The sequence below is a fragment of the Balaenoptera acutorostrata genome, chromosome 6 (assembly GCF_949987535.1).
Source record: "Balaenoptera acutorostrata chromosome 6, mBalAcu1.1, whole genome shotgun sequence".
NCBI classification, from domain to species: Eukaryota; Metazoa; Chordata; class Mammalia; order Artiodactyla; family Balaenopteridae; genus Balaenoptera; species Balaenoptera acutorostrata.
The window spans coordinates 90,460,978-90,475,164 of record NC_080069.1 but is presented as its reverse complement, the minus strand read 5'-3'; the positions used below and the strand labels follow the sequence as shown (position 1 = coordinate 90,475,164).

At 42.4% G+C, this 14,187-nt stretch overlaps 1 long non-coding RNA gene across 2 annotated transcripts in view; it reads right to left on the bottom strand.

Moving 5' to 3' along the window:
- Positions 1–14,187, bottom strand: part of LOC103015957 (uncharacterized) — a 70,052-nt gene that overhangs the window by 51,489 nt on the left and 4,376 nt on the right. Inside the window, exon 4 of one of the 2 annotated variants that reach the window (XR_009008509.1) lies at positions 139–2,868. The exons of the other annotated variant lie outside the window; for it this stretch is intronic. This is a non-coding gene — a long non-coding RNA (uncharacterized LOC103015957). Of the gene's footprint in view, positions 1–138; positions 2,869–14,187 lie in introns of those variants that run through there. 2 annotated transcript variants of the gene reach the window in all.

The window sequence follows — 14,187 nt, the reverse complement described above, 5'->3', positions numbered from 1 at the left end:
GCAACAAATTTGGAAACTACCAAAATATCCTATGATAGTGAAGTGGTTACACAAATCCAAAGACTCAAATACTGAACAGCCATTCCATATCATGTTTTTGAAGAATATTTAATGACATGGGAAAAGACAACACATGAAGTGAAAAAAAGAGACTGCTGCCAAATTATATCTACACGACGATTTCAACGTTGTTAAATGTAGGTAAGAAGCCTTGACGGTTACTCACTAAAATGTTTATGGTGGTTTCTCCGGATTAAGCGTGGTTATAATTATTTTTCACTCATTTTTGCATTTCCCAAATTTTCTTTAAGGAGCCTATATTATTTTAAAATTTGAACAAAAATATTAAAAATAATGTCCTATCATTTTCCAAGGCTCAGCTGAAATTATACTTTTTCCTGGAAACCCTCCCAACGGGTGTGACAAGCGTTTCAAAGATGTGGCCACTAACGTGACAAGTTTCTGTACCTGTCAGCTCTGGTCGTTGAATCTTAGCCCTTGCACCTCTTTTGTGGCACTCATCTTGGTCTCTCTTGCTTTACAGTTATTTAATCAAGTGCGCACCTGCTGCCCTCTCCCCAGCCTGTCCTCCGGATGGCAACCCGAGGGGCAGGGACAAAGTCTTTGTTTTTGTCCTGTTTTTCTAGGGCAGAGGACAGTGAATGTTTATTGAATTTGTTGACTGTGATCAGTCAGATTGTCCAGAGAACAAGAAATTCTAATTGTATTCCAAAAACCTAGATCAGTGGAGCTCATATTCCAGATTGGATCAAGACCTCTGCTTCTGACCATGGCCTGTAAGAAAGGGCTTGGCCAGCCGCTGGGCAACCACGCAAGCAACGGTCTGCCCCATGCTCACAACTCCTTGGTCGTACTTGCTGTCTCCCTCCATCTCTGGCCATGCCATGCTCCTTTCAACCTAAGGGCCTTCACACTTATTCCCTTGGCATGTTCCCTTTGTCCCCAGAAAGCCGGCCATCTTCTTGTTATTTGTCAAGTTCAACTCCACAATAGGCTGGTATGGTCCTCCCAATAGTCATGTCCCTTCTTATCCTTTCCCACAGTTTTCATTCTATATTTGTGTGAACATTTGCTTTATGCTTGTCTCTCCTGCTTCACCAGAATCCCCAGAAAGCCAGGTCTGTCTTGATTATTACAGCTGGTCCCAGCCTCTGGCACAGAGCTTGGCACAGTCAGGGGCTGAACAAACGAAAGGAGACAGATGACATGGAAAGGACCTGGCAATTAGTAGGCATATTTTTCCACTTCCCTCCATCCCCAGATCCCAGAGCTAATCCAACTCCCTGCATTCAAGCTGATGATGTGGCATCAGAGTTTTAGAGCCAGCCAAGGCACAGAGAGGTGAAGAGTCTCGTGGGGCACACAGCTTGTTTACAGTAGGGTGGGGTCCAGAGCTTAAGCTCCCAACTCCTGGCACAATACTCCAAAGAGCTAGCACGTGGGGTTGGAAGCAACCCGAGGACAGGCTCTGTTTTCCCACTTCCCAAATCCCTTCCAGGGAATGAGTCCTGATATGGTAGATGAGAGTGAATAAAGTCTTTCATGCTGTTATTTATCACCAGGGCAGGGAACCTGGAGCTTTGGGCTGTTTGGATCTAGGTCAGTGCAACAACAGTGATCCCTTGCATCTTTACACTGCATTGTCATTTGTAAAGCACTGTTGTTCTCTTGTTTTAGCTTCACAGAAATCCTGTGAGGATGGGCAAGCAGCTGATTAACCCATAAAACACATGAGAAACAAGAAGCCCAGAGAGGCATGTCAGTTTGCCCAAGGCCACACCACTGGTTAGTGGAAGAGCCAAGCCTGGAAGCCAGGCCTCCTGATAACTAGTCCAGAGCTCTTTCAGTATTTCCAGCATCTAGCCATGACACTCAAATATTTGCTTCTTTATTTTTATTTTTATTTATTTATTTGTTTGTTTATTTTTGACTGTGTTGGGTCTTTGCTGCTGTGCGCGGGCTTCCTCTAGTTGCGGTGAGCAGGGGCTACTCTTTGTTGCAGTGCGCGGGCTTCTCATTACGGTGGCTTCTCTTGTTGTGGAGCACGGGCTCTAGGCACACGGGCTTCAGTAGTTGCAGCACGCAGGCTCAGTAGTTGTGGCACACAGGCCCTAGGGTGCTCGGGCTTCAGTACTTGTGTCTCGTGGGCTCTAGAGCGCAGGCTCAGTAGTTGTGGCTCACGGGCTTAGCTGTTCCGCGGCATGTGGGATCCTCCTGCACCAGGGATCGAACCCATGTCCCCTGCACTGGCAGCTGGATTCTTAACCATTGTGCCACCAGGGAAGTCCCAAGTTTTTGTTTCTTATAGTACTTTTTAGTCAATAACATCTCAGTATTCTTGGCCATTTGAAAATAGCTCAGGGAGGAGCTGATGGTGTGATGGGTGTGGCCCCCCATGACTCTGGCTGTCTCCGGGCCCTGGTTTCCATCACCCCCATCATGTGGTCTGGACCTTATGGCTTAAAGTTCCTTTCTTGGCCCCTCTGCTCCGATCCTGACTCTAAGAACAAAACAGATCCTGTACTCTTCCTCCAGGCCCAGCCCCTGCAAAGCAGGCAGGACAGGCATGGGGAGTGTTTGTGATGGAATCAGAACCAGGGATTATGTGTACCAGAGAGGAAAGTGCAAGCACTTTCCAGTTGACAAGAATTTGGGCTGTGAAACAGAGAGAGAAGAGAAAGGATGGGGGTCAGGAGCAGAATTCAGAACTCTTAAGAATCTGTCATAGAGATCTTAAGAACAAAGAATCATAGGGACTTCCCTGGCGGTCCAGTGGTTACAACTCCACGCTTCCACTGCAGGGGGCTCAGGTTCAATCCCTGGTCAGGGAACCAAGATCCCTGCATGCTGCGCAGCCAAAAAAAAAAAAAGAACAAAGAATGATATATTGGGAAAAGCCCAGCTTGGATGTTAAGTTCTGACTTCCAGTTAGATTTCATGCTATAACCTTAGATAGGTCACTAATACATCTCTGGACTTTCATTTTCTCATTTGTAATATTGCATGGGAGGGGAGGGGTTAAGATGTCAAGCTTCCAGTCTTCCCAATTTGTTCTGGCTGACCCCCAAACTGTTGCTGTGACGGTTCCCAGGAATACCTTACATGAAGGATCACTTAGTAAAATATCCAAAGAAAGCAAGTCCTCATTATCTGGGACACCTTAGAACAGTGCTTTAAGAACATAGGCTCAGAAGCCAGACTCCTTGAGTTCAAATCCAAGTTTGCCACTTATGAACTGTGTGACCTTGGATAAGTTACTAAATCCCTCTGTGTTTCAGTTTCCTCCTTTGTAAAACAAGAATAATATGTATACCATTGCATAGGGTTGTTGCGTGGATCAAAGGAGTTAATGCAAGTAAAGCACTTAAAATAGGGCCTGAGATATGGTAAACATTCATTAAGCGTGACTCTTATCATTACCTAGCAAAATCTGATACTCTCCATTCCACTTAAATGAAATTTACTGATAACTGATGCTTTCCCTTGGCCCAAATGTTAAAAACTATAATTACGTTGGATATAAATTAAGAACTACAATCATTTTGAATGTAAACCTTTCTAAAGCACACTGTAAAATGTCTTGCTTTCTTAAACAGGATCTATTAATTATAGTTCACCCCCTTTCCTGATTCAGGCTGAACAAGAATGGGAGATCACTGTAGACTAGACCATTTCTAAAAACCTTCCTAGTCTAAATTCTAAGATCTCACAGGTAGAACAGGTAATGTAAGCCCACCTCCATCCTGGGGTGGCTTGTGACATGCCCCTGTCACGGCCGAGTCCCCGGGGGTGGATGGGTCCCCGAGAGCCCAGTGCCCATGCCATCCCTTCCACCTTCTGTGCTGTCTGACTCTCTAGGGTCTTCTTGGGCCGAGCATCAGGGTCGACAGCAAAGTTATGCTCCCAGGCTCCTGTGCTCTCCCAATACGTTGAAACTCAAGCCGTCTGGCAAGAAATTTGGCTCCAGTGGTGCCAAGGATGGCAGTCTGCCCACTGCCCCACTGTGTGCCAGGGTTGGCCTGCAGGCTGGAGCTTGCTTCCCTTCTACCCATGGCTTGCGTCAGACCAGGCAGGGACCATGGGCTACCTGGCTTCCCATGCGGCCCAGGAGAAGGTTTCTGGCAAGCCCACACCAGCACTCAGGACGCCCCTCTCAGCCCCTTTGAGGAGAGGTCCTCGGAGCTGAACGGGAGCCAGTGATGGTGTGGTTCCTTGTCACTGGCAGAAAACCTCTTATCCCAAACTGGAGAGCCTCTGATTTTTTCCCCAAATGGGAGAACCTCTGCCTCTTGCAACCTCACCTGAGGCAAGGTTAGACGTGAACTCCTGAAACTTGATGAAGGAAATCTCTCTAATGGTCCACAGAAAATGGAGGGAATGTCTCTGCTTAAGCTTTAGGGTCAGACAGATAAGCCTCCAAATGTGTAGTCAAGTTACCTAACCTCTCTTGCAAGACTGGTGTTTTGGGGTTTTTTGTTTTAGCTCTCAGAATGGTGTCTGGTATATAGCTTAATAAATATTAGTTGACTCTTCCCCTTCCTGGAGGCTTCCTCATCATATGCCCAACACACACAAACACACACACACACCACACGCACGTACACACACATGCCTTTCCCAACGAGGGCCTGGAAGCCTGGATTAAAGAGGAATTAGAAAGAAGATAAGGGACCAGTCCACTCCTCACCATTGCCTCCCTTCCAAGCATGACTCTTTCTCTCCTCCACCATACTGCCAAGACGACCCCAAAGCCCACTCCCTCCTCCACCCCAGATAACAGCAATTATACCGAACAGTTCTTGAGTACTTCCTCTGTGCCAGGTGCTAAACACCTCTCATGCATCATTCCACCAGCCTAGGAGCCAGGTCAGCCATCCTCAGGGGTCCCAGCCAGGCCAGGCTATAAAGACAAAAACTTCTGGGTCTCCTGCAGTCCCAAAGTCCAATTCCTTTAGACAATACCAGCCCAGAAGATCACCAAGCATCATTTTCTGATGTCAAACATTCCTGAGAAAGTGCCTTACCTTCCATGCTCTCCCATGCTCCACCTTTTTTTAATCTTCAGATTCTCATTTAGATTTTTTCCTGAACTGATATAGCAGTGTTCTTTTTAAAAAAATGGTTTTTTACATGACAATTTACCAAAGTCTTCTTTTGTTGCCTTTTTACTGGTTGATCAACTTTGCTTTTCAGATGAGTTTTACTGATTTTGACAAATTGGAACTATAAGAATAGCTTTCTCGTCCTTTCATAAATATAGAGACCCTCAACTCTGAAACTTGAAAGGGAAGGAAATTATCCATTTAAATAGACCAGTTGTTTTGCCCATCATCTCCCTTTCCCCTTCCTTTCTCTCTCTCTATACATATTAACATAATTTCATAAGACGTCTCCAAGCAGCATTTCCACTGTAATTAATTGCCTTTCACTCAAAGTGACACATTTAAGAAGTGAAATAGCACAAAGAAAGATATATTTAAGAAATTGAGAGCTCAGTTAACTTTGTTACTGATTGCTGTGAAAATGAGATGCTCTTCCCTAGGAAAAGAGGGACTCTCAAGGATTAAAGAAGTTTGCCTCATTTAGGGAAAAAACTACAAGAAACAGAGTGAAATATTATCTGGGTTGCCTCTGCATGATGGAGTGATGGATAAATACTTCCTTGATTCTAAAGTTATTCTGAGCTTTCTCATTTTTAAAAACTAAGCATGACTTGTTTTCATAATAAAAAGAAAGGAAAAAACACACTCAGGGTGATGACGGCTGTGATGAAGGTGCTTATCTAACGAGTCATTTCCCATCTCTCACTTCCTGTCTTTTCCTGAGGGAAACACCAGGGCAGAGGAGGGAGGAGGCTATGTCATCAAGAAAGACTTGTCCCCAGTGGGCAGATGGAAATTCAGAGGTTGCACAACTTGCCCAGAGCCACAAAATCTTTGGCAAAATTAGAATACACTCTGCCTGTTGGTTATCAGGTTGTCTGCCCAGAGCTCAGTGCTATGCTTTCCCCATTGCTCAATGCCAATGAATAATTAAAGGTATCCTAAGCCATTCCAGAAACACAGCCTCCTAATGAAGACTAGGTTCCAGACAACCTCATACACATTAGGATGGCTACTATCAAAAAACAAAAAAAAAAAACAGAAAATAACAAGTGTTGACGAAGATGTAGAGAAACTGGAGCCCTTGTGCACTATTGCTGGGATTGTAAAATGGTGCAACAGCTATGGAAAACAGGATAGAGGTTCCTCAAAAAATTTAGAAATAGAACTACGTTATGATCCAGCAATCTGAATTCTGGATATATATCCAAAAGAATTGAAAGCAGGGACTTGAAAAAGTGTTTGTATACCCATTATTCATTATTATTCACGAAAGCCAAGATATGGAAGCAACTTAAATGCCTATCAACAGATAAATGGATAAACAAAATGTGGCTTATATATACGGTGGGATATTCTTCAGCCTTAAAAAAGAAGGAAATTCTGGGGCTTCCCTGGTGGCGCAGTGGTTGAGAATCTGCCTGCCAATGCAGGGGACACGGGTTCAAGCCCTGGTCTGGGAAGGTCCCACATGCCGCGGAGCAACTGGGCCTGTGAGCCACAACTACTGAGCCTGCGCGTCTGGAGCCTGTGCTCCGCAACAAGAGAGGCCGCGACGGTGAGAGGCCCGCGCACCGCGATGAAGAGTGGCCCCCCGCTCACCGCAACTAGAGAAAGCCCTCGCACAGAAACGAAGACCCAACACAGCCAAAAATAAATAAATACTGTTTAAAAAAAAAAAAAGTAAATTCTGACACATGCTACAACATGGATGAACCTTGAGGACATTCTACTAAGTGAAATAAGCCAGTCACAAAAAGACAAATACCGCATGATTCCGCTTATAAGAGGTATCTAGAGAAGTAAAATTTATAGACATAGAAATAGAATGGTAGTTACCAGGGGCTGGGGGGAGAGGAGGAAAGGGAGTTGTTTAACGGGTATAGAGTTTCAGTTTTACAAGATGAAAAAGTTCTGAAGATTTGTTTCATAACAATGTGAATATATTTAACACTACTGAACTGTACACTTAAAAATGGTTAAGATGGTAAGATGTGTTTTTACCACAATTAAAAACAAAAAGCCTAGATTGAAGGCGCGAGCAGGTTACTATCTACTGTTTCCATAGACTTGAAGAGGAAGGGTTATTACATTACTATAATAGCCTTGGTAGTGCTCTCATTGGATCACATTGGTTCCTTTGTGTAACATACATGCACACCCATGGCAAGAGCCAGGAATAGGTGCACCAGACATGGAGGGACTGGAGCCCAAGAATAAAGAGGGCCCTGGCACCAAGCTTGTTGGCTCCCAGCTGAAAGCCCCTGGGTGGGGGTGGGAAGGAGACAGGATTGGCCTCAGAGCTTCACTGGTCTGAGCCTCTTAAGAGAGGAGAGGGTAGCTTCTGCTCTGGGAAGGAGAGGGCTGTGCGGCTGGAAGAAAGTAACGGTCAGGCCCCTGCAGAGACGTGAAAGGTTTGGCACATGAGAATTACTTTCCAAAGCAGAAATCAGAAGAAATCAGCCCCTTCCACAGCTGAGCTGCCTTTTGTGTGCAAGTCACTGATTCCCTGAGGTTTGTTCACAGCTTCGTGATATCTCCCTGACTCCTCCAGCCTCTGCTCTCCATCACCTACCTTGACCCCCACCTCTTGTGTCTTCCTGATTTTAATACCTGTTTCCTGCCTTTGTTCATGCACTCCTTCATTTGCTCTTCCACTCATTCTTCTGTGCAGCCAATCATTCAATATATCACAGAGGTTAAGAGGACAGACTCTGGAGCCATACTGCCTCGGTTCAAATCCCAGCTTTGGCCTTTTCTAGCTGTGTGACCATGAGCAAGTTACTTAGCTTCTCTGTGCCTCCACTTCTCCATCTCTAAAATGAAAATAAAAATAGTGCCTACCTCAGAGTACTATTCAAAGACTAAAGGACTTACCTCCATGTAAAGTGCTGAGACCCATGCCTGGCACAAAAGTATGTTAGGAACTCAAAGTATGCACTCAAAGTATGTTAGGTATGATCATTCATTCATCAAACATTCATAGTACCTACCACATATCAGGGACAGGCAAAACAATACTGGGGCCATGAGAAAAAGAATCTAGATAAAGTGCCCCTGAGTTGTTCCCAGTCTAGTGGGGGAAAAAGCTTTATAAGCAACTAGATATAAACCAAAATAAAGTGCTATTAGGGAGTGGGATAGGGAAGGTGGGAGGGAGACGCAAGAGGGAGGGAATATGGGGATATATGTATACATATAGCTGATTCACTTTGTTATACAGCAGAAACTAACACAACATTGTAAAGCAATTATACGCCAATAAAGATGTTAAAAAACAAACAAAGACAAACAAACAAACAAAAAATGCTATGGGGCAAGAGGACAGAGAGAAAGGAGAAGCTGATTTAGGGGAGACGACCTCACAGAAGTCAGGCATTTGTGCTGGACATTGTAATGACAGTATAAGATTCAAGAAGCTGAGACTGGAGACAGCCTCTTCCAGGTGGAGCTTGAACCTAGAAATATGTAAGTACTCGGGAAATGAAAAGAAGTGCTGTGTCCCTGGGGTCGGGTTGCCAGAGAAAATGCAGGACTCTCAGTTAAATTTGAATTTCAGATAAATATATAAATTTTTAGTACAAGGATGTCTCAAATATACTAAAAAATTATGTTAACTGAAATTCAAATATAACTGGGTGCCCTATATTATTTTCGCTGAATCTGGCATCCCTACCCTGGGGAGAAAATAAGCCCTTTTGAAGCCTCTGCCCTGGGCCTGAGCTGTGTCCCCACCTCACCCATGTGTGGTTTGCCACCTTCCTGAGTCATTTGGCATTGTTGACTCCAGGCTCCAGAGGGACCCTGATGAACTCTCGGTGAATCATTCGGTGCCACTTTGTTATTAACAATCACACTCCCCATGTCCAAGACAGAGATGATGGAAAAATCCCACATTTGTTCATTTTGTTGAGGGTCACTGGGTCTGCCGTTTTTATGTTAGCTTCTTTATTTTTCTGAGATGACATCTCTTTTTTTTTCCTTTGAGATTCACTAGCACTATGATGGAAAAGAATTCATTCCCTTCTTTGCTGTTAGACAGAGAAAGAGAGGGAGGAAAATTTTTTAAATACCAGCATAATGGAGTATCTGAAAACTGTAGCCTTGGCTGGGAAATGCACTGAGGAGACCGAGGTCTCCATGGTGGGCCCAGAGTGTTACAGGCTGGTGGCATTTTGTGCCAACTCTTTGGGAGCCTCTCTCTGTAGCTTCCACCCACGCTGGGTCTTTAAATCTTCAGGTGAGCAGCAGTGAGTGAAGAGGACGGCCACCTGCAGAAGAGGAACCTGGCCATCCGCAACCAGGTCAGAGGCTGGGGAAATAAAAGGCAGTCCTCAGGACCCTCCCCTCCCTCATCCATAAAACATACCTCTCGGAGTCATTTCACGCCCCAGCATCTGCCCACTGTTCCAGAAAGGTACACCTATTCATCTCTCTCAAAAATGTTTATGGAGAAAAATTATCAGCAAGAGAAAACAAATTCTCTGGCAAGATATTGCCCTTTGTGAGATAACTATTGCTGTGGAAACGTTGACAATGGGGATGGTGTCTGGCTTGAATGTGGTACGCCTGGGAGGACTGGGAGGTGCCCCTCTACAAAAATTCCCCAAGCAGGGAGATTCTGCCGCCTAGGAGCCTGTCTATCTGGCTTGGCTGAAAGATATGGTTACAATGAAATTTCTGAGACTAAAGGGAAGTGGGAGGAGGTGTCCTTTTCTTCTCCAGGCACTCAAAGCTTGCTCAGGCTCCTAGGCCAGAAGACACAACACAAAATGTAATCACTGAGATGAAAGGGAAGAACCTACAACCAAGATTACTCTACCCGGAAAGGATCTCATTCAGATTCGATGGAGAAATCAAAAGCTTTACAGACAAGCAAAAGCTAAGAGAATTCAGCACCACCAAACCAACTCTACAACAAATGCTAAAGGAACTTCTCTAAGTGGGAAACACAAGAGAAGAAAAGGACCTACAAAAACAAACCCAAAACAATTAAGAAAATGGTCATAGGAACATACATATCGATAATTACCTTAAACGTGAATGGATTAAATGCCCCAACCAAAAGACATAGACTGGCTGAATGGATACAAAAACAAGACCCATATATATGCTGTCTACAAGAGACCCACTTCAGACCTAGGGACACATACAGACTGAAAGTGAGGGGATGGAAAAAGATATTCCATGCAAATGGAAATCAAAAGAAAGCTGGAGTAGCTATACTCATATCAGATAAAATAGACTTTAAAATAAAGAATGTTACAAGAGACAAGGAAGGACACTACATAATGATCCAGGGATCAATCCAAGAAGAAGATATAACAATTATAAATATATATGCACCCAACATAGGAGCACCTCAATACATAAGGCAACTGCTAACAGCTCTAAAAGAGGAAATCGACAGTAACACAATAATAGTGGGGGACTTGAACACCTCACTTACACCAATGGACAGATCATCCAGACAGAAAATTAATAAATGACACAATGGACCAGATAGATTTAATTGATATTTATAGGACATTCCATCCCAAAACAGCAGATTACACTTTCTTCTCAAGTGCACACGGACCATTCTCCAGGATAGATCACAACTTGGGTCACAAATCAAGCCTCAGTAAATTTAAGAAAATTGAAATCATATCAAGCATCTTTTCCAACCACAATGCTATGAGATTAGAAATCAATTACAGGGGGGAAAAAACCGTAAAAAACACAAACATATGGAGGCTAAACAATGTTACTAAACAACCAAGAGATCACTGAGGAACTCAAGAGGAAAACAAAAAATACCTAGAGACAAATTACAATGAAAACATGATGATCCAAAACCTATGGGATGCAACAAAAGCAGTTCTAAGAGGGAAGTTTATAGCAATACAATCCTACTTCAAGAAACAAGAAAAATCTCAAACAATCTAAACTTACACCTAAAAGAACTAGAGAAAGAAGAACAAACAAAACCCAAAGATAGTAGAAGGAAAGAAATCATAAAGATCAGAACAGAAATAAATGAAATAGAAACAAAGAAAACAATAGCAAAGATCAATAAAACTAAAAGCTGGTTCTTTGAGAAGATAAACAAAATTGATAAACCTTTAGCCAGACTCATCAAGAAAATGAGGGAGAGGACTCAAATCAATAAAATTAGAAATGAAAAAGGAGAAGTTACAACGGACACCACAGAAATACAAAGCATCATAAGAGACTACTACAAGCAACTCTATGGCAATAAAATGGACAACCTGGAAGAAATGGACAAATTCTTAAAAAGGTATAACCTTCCAAGACTGAACCAGGAAGAAATAGAAAATATGAACAGACCAATCACAAGTAATGAAATTGAAATTGTGATTAAAAATCTTCCAACGAAGAAAAGTCCAGGACCAGATGGCTTCACAGGTGAATTCTATCAAACATTTAGAGAAGAGCTAACACCCATCCTTCTCAAACTCTTCCAAAAAATTGCAGAGGAAGGAACACTCCCAAACTCATTCTACAAGGCCACCATCACCCTGATACCAAAACCAGAGATACTACAAAAAAGAAAATTACAGACCAATATCACTGATGAATATAGATGCAAAAATCCTCAACAAAATACTAGCAAACAGCATCCAGCAACACATTAAAAGGATTATATACCATGAGCAAGTGGGATTTATCCCAGGGATGCAAGGATTCTTCAATATATGCAAATCAGTCAGTGTGATACACCATACTAACAAACTGAAGAATAAAAACCATATGATCATCTCAATAGATGTAGAAAACGCTTTTGACAAAATTCAACACCCATTTATGGTAAAAACTCTCCAGAAAGTGGGCATAGAGGGAACCTACCTCAACATAATAAAGGCCATATATGACAAACCCACAGCAAACATCATTCTCAATGGTGAAAAACTGAAAGCACTTCCTTTAACATCAGGAACAAGACAAGGATGTTCACTCTCAACACTCTTATTCAACATAGTTTTGAAAGTCTTAGCAATGGCAATCAGAGAAGAAAAAGAAATAAAAGGAATATAAATTGGAAAAGAAGAAGTAAAACTGTCACTGTTTGCAGATGAAATGATACGGCAAGGATATACAGTGGAGAAAAGACAGTCTCTTCAATAAGTGGTGCTGGGAAAACTGGACAGCTACATGTAAAAGAATGAAATTAGAACACTCCCTAACACCATACACAAAAATAAACTCAAAATGGATTAAAGACCTAAATGTAAGACCACACACACTCTAAAACTCTCAGAGGAACATAGGAAAAACACTCTTTGACATAAACCACAGCAACATCTTTTATGATCCACCTCCTAGAGTAATGGAAATAAAAACAAAAATAAACAAATGGGCCCTAATGAAACTTAAAAGCTTTTGCACAGCAAAGAAAACTAGAAACACGATGAAAAGACAACCCTCAGAATGGGAGAAAATATTTGCAAACAAATCAACAGACATAGGATTAATCTCCAAAGTATATAAACAGCTCATGCAGCTCAATATTAAAAAACAAACAACCCAATTCAAAAATGGGCAGAAGATCTAAATAGACATCTCTCCAAAGAAGACATACAGATGGCCAAGAAGCACATGAAAAGCTGCTCAACATCACTAATTATTAGAGAAATGCAAATCAAAACTACAATGAGGTATCCCCTCACACCAGTTAGAATGGGCATCATCAGAAAATCTACAAACAACAAATGCTGGAGAGGGTGTGGAGAAAAGGGAACCCTCTTGCACTGTTGGTGGGAATGTAAATTGATACAGCCACTATGGAGAACAGTATGGAGGTTCCTTAAAAAACTAAAAATAGAATTACCTTATGACCCAGCAATCCCACTACTGGGCATATACCCAGAGAAAACCATAATTCAAAAAGACACATGCACCCCAATGTTCATTGCAGCACTGTTTACAATAGCCAGGACATGGAAGCAAACTAAATGCCCATTGACAGACGAATGGATAAAGAAGCTGTGGTACATATATACAATGGAATATTACTCAGGCATAAAAAGGAATGAAATTGGGTCATTTGTAGGGACTTGGATGGATCTAGAGACTGTCATACAGAGTGAAGTAAGTCAGAAAGAGAAAAACAAATATCATATATTAACGCATATATGGGGAACCTAGAAAAATGGTACAGATGAACCAGTTTGCAGGGCAGAAATAGAGACACAGATGTAGAGAACAAATGTATGGACACCAGGGGGGAAAGAGGCGGGGGGGGGGGGATGAATTGGGAGACTGGGATTGACGTATATACGCTAATAGGTATAAAATAGATAACTAACAAGAACCTGCTGTATAAAAAATAAACAAAATAAAATTCAAAAATTCAAAAAATGTAATCACTGAAAGAAGCAACCCCCGGCCCCAACCCTGTCTCAGCTGCTTCAGGCAAGAGGGTTTTAGTCATCAGGTGCCACAGACACAGGACTGAGGACCTACAAGTTTTTTAAGACCCTAGAAAAATCCTTGCACACCACAAACGTTCTCATCGACTCCAATTTACAAAATGAAAATTCCAAAATTGAAATTTAACTTAATGTCCATGAAATACAGTATTATGTCAGCTCCCTAAATTGTTCAATTTGTTATCCATAAAAATGTTATATTTGAAAACGTTGAGTGGATTCTTTCACTTCAAGTTTTCCCTAACTCTGCATGATGATTTCTGAGAAATCATATCACTAAAAATTAAATTGGCAAAATAATCTTGAAAACTAAATTATTGAAAATGCCCTCAAGACTATTTTAAAGCAAAATAATTGCATTTGTAGTGGAATATGGGGGCATTTTGATGTGTGCTATGACATGCGGTGGTGCATGTAAAAGTTAGACTGCTTGGCTCCCACAAAGGTAATTGAACAGCCTTGGTCCCCTGGGACCGGGCCCAACGAAAGGTATAAAGAGAACATGTGGACACAGACAGGGTAATGAAGGTTTTTGTAGCCAACTGAACTGCTTTGTTCTTATAAACCCAGAGGCCATCTAAGCTGGAAGGATCCCCGGCCATCATGGAGTCCAGTGCAAAGACAGGGCCAGT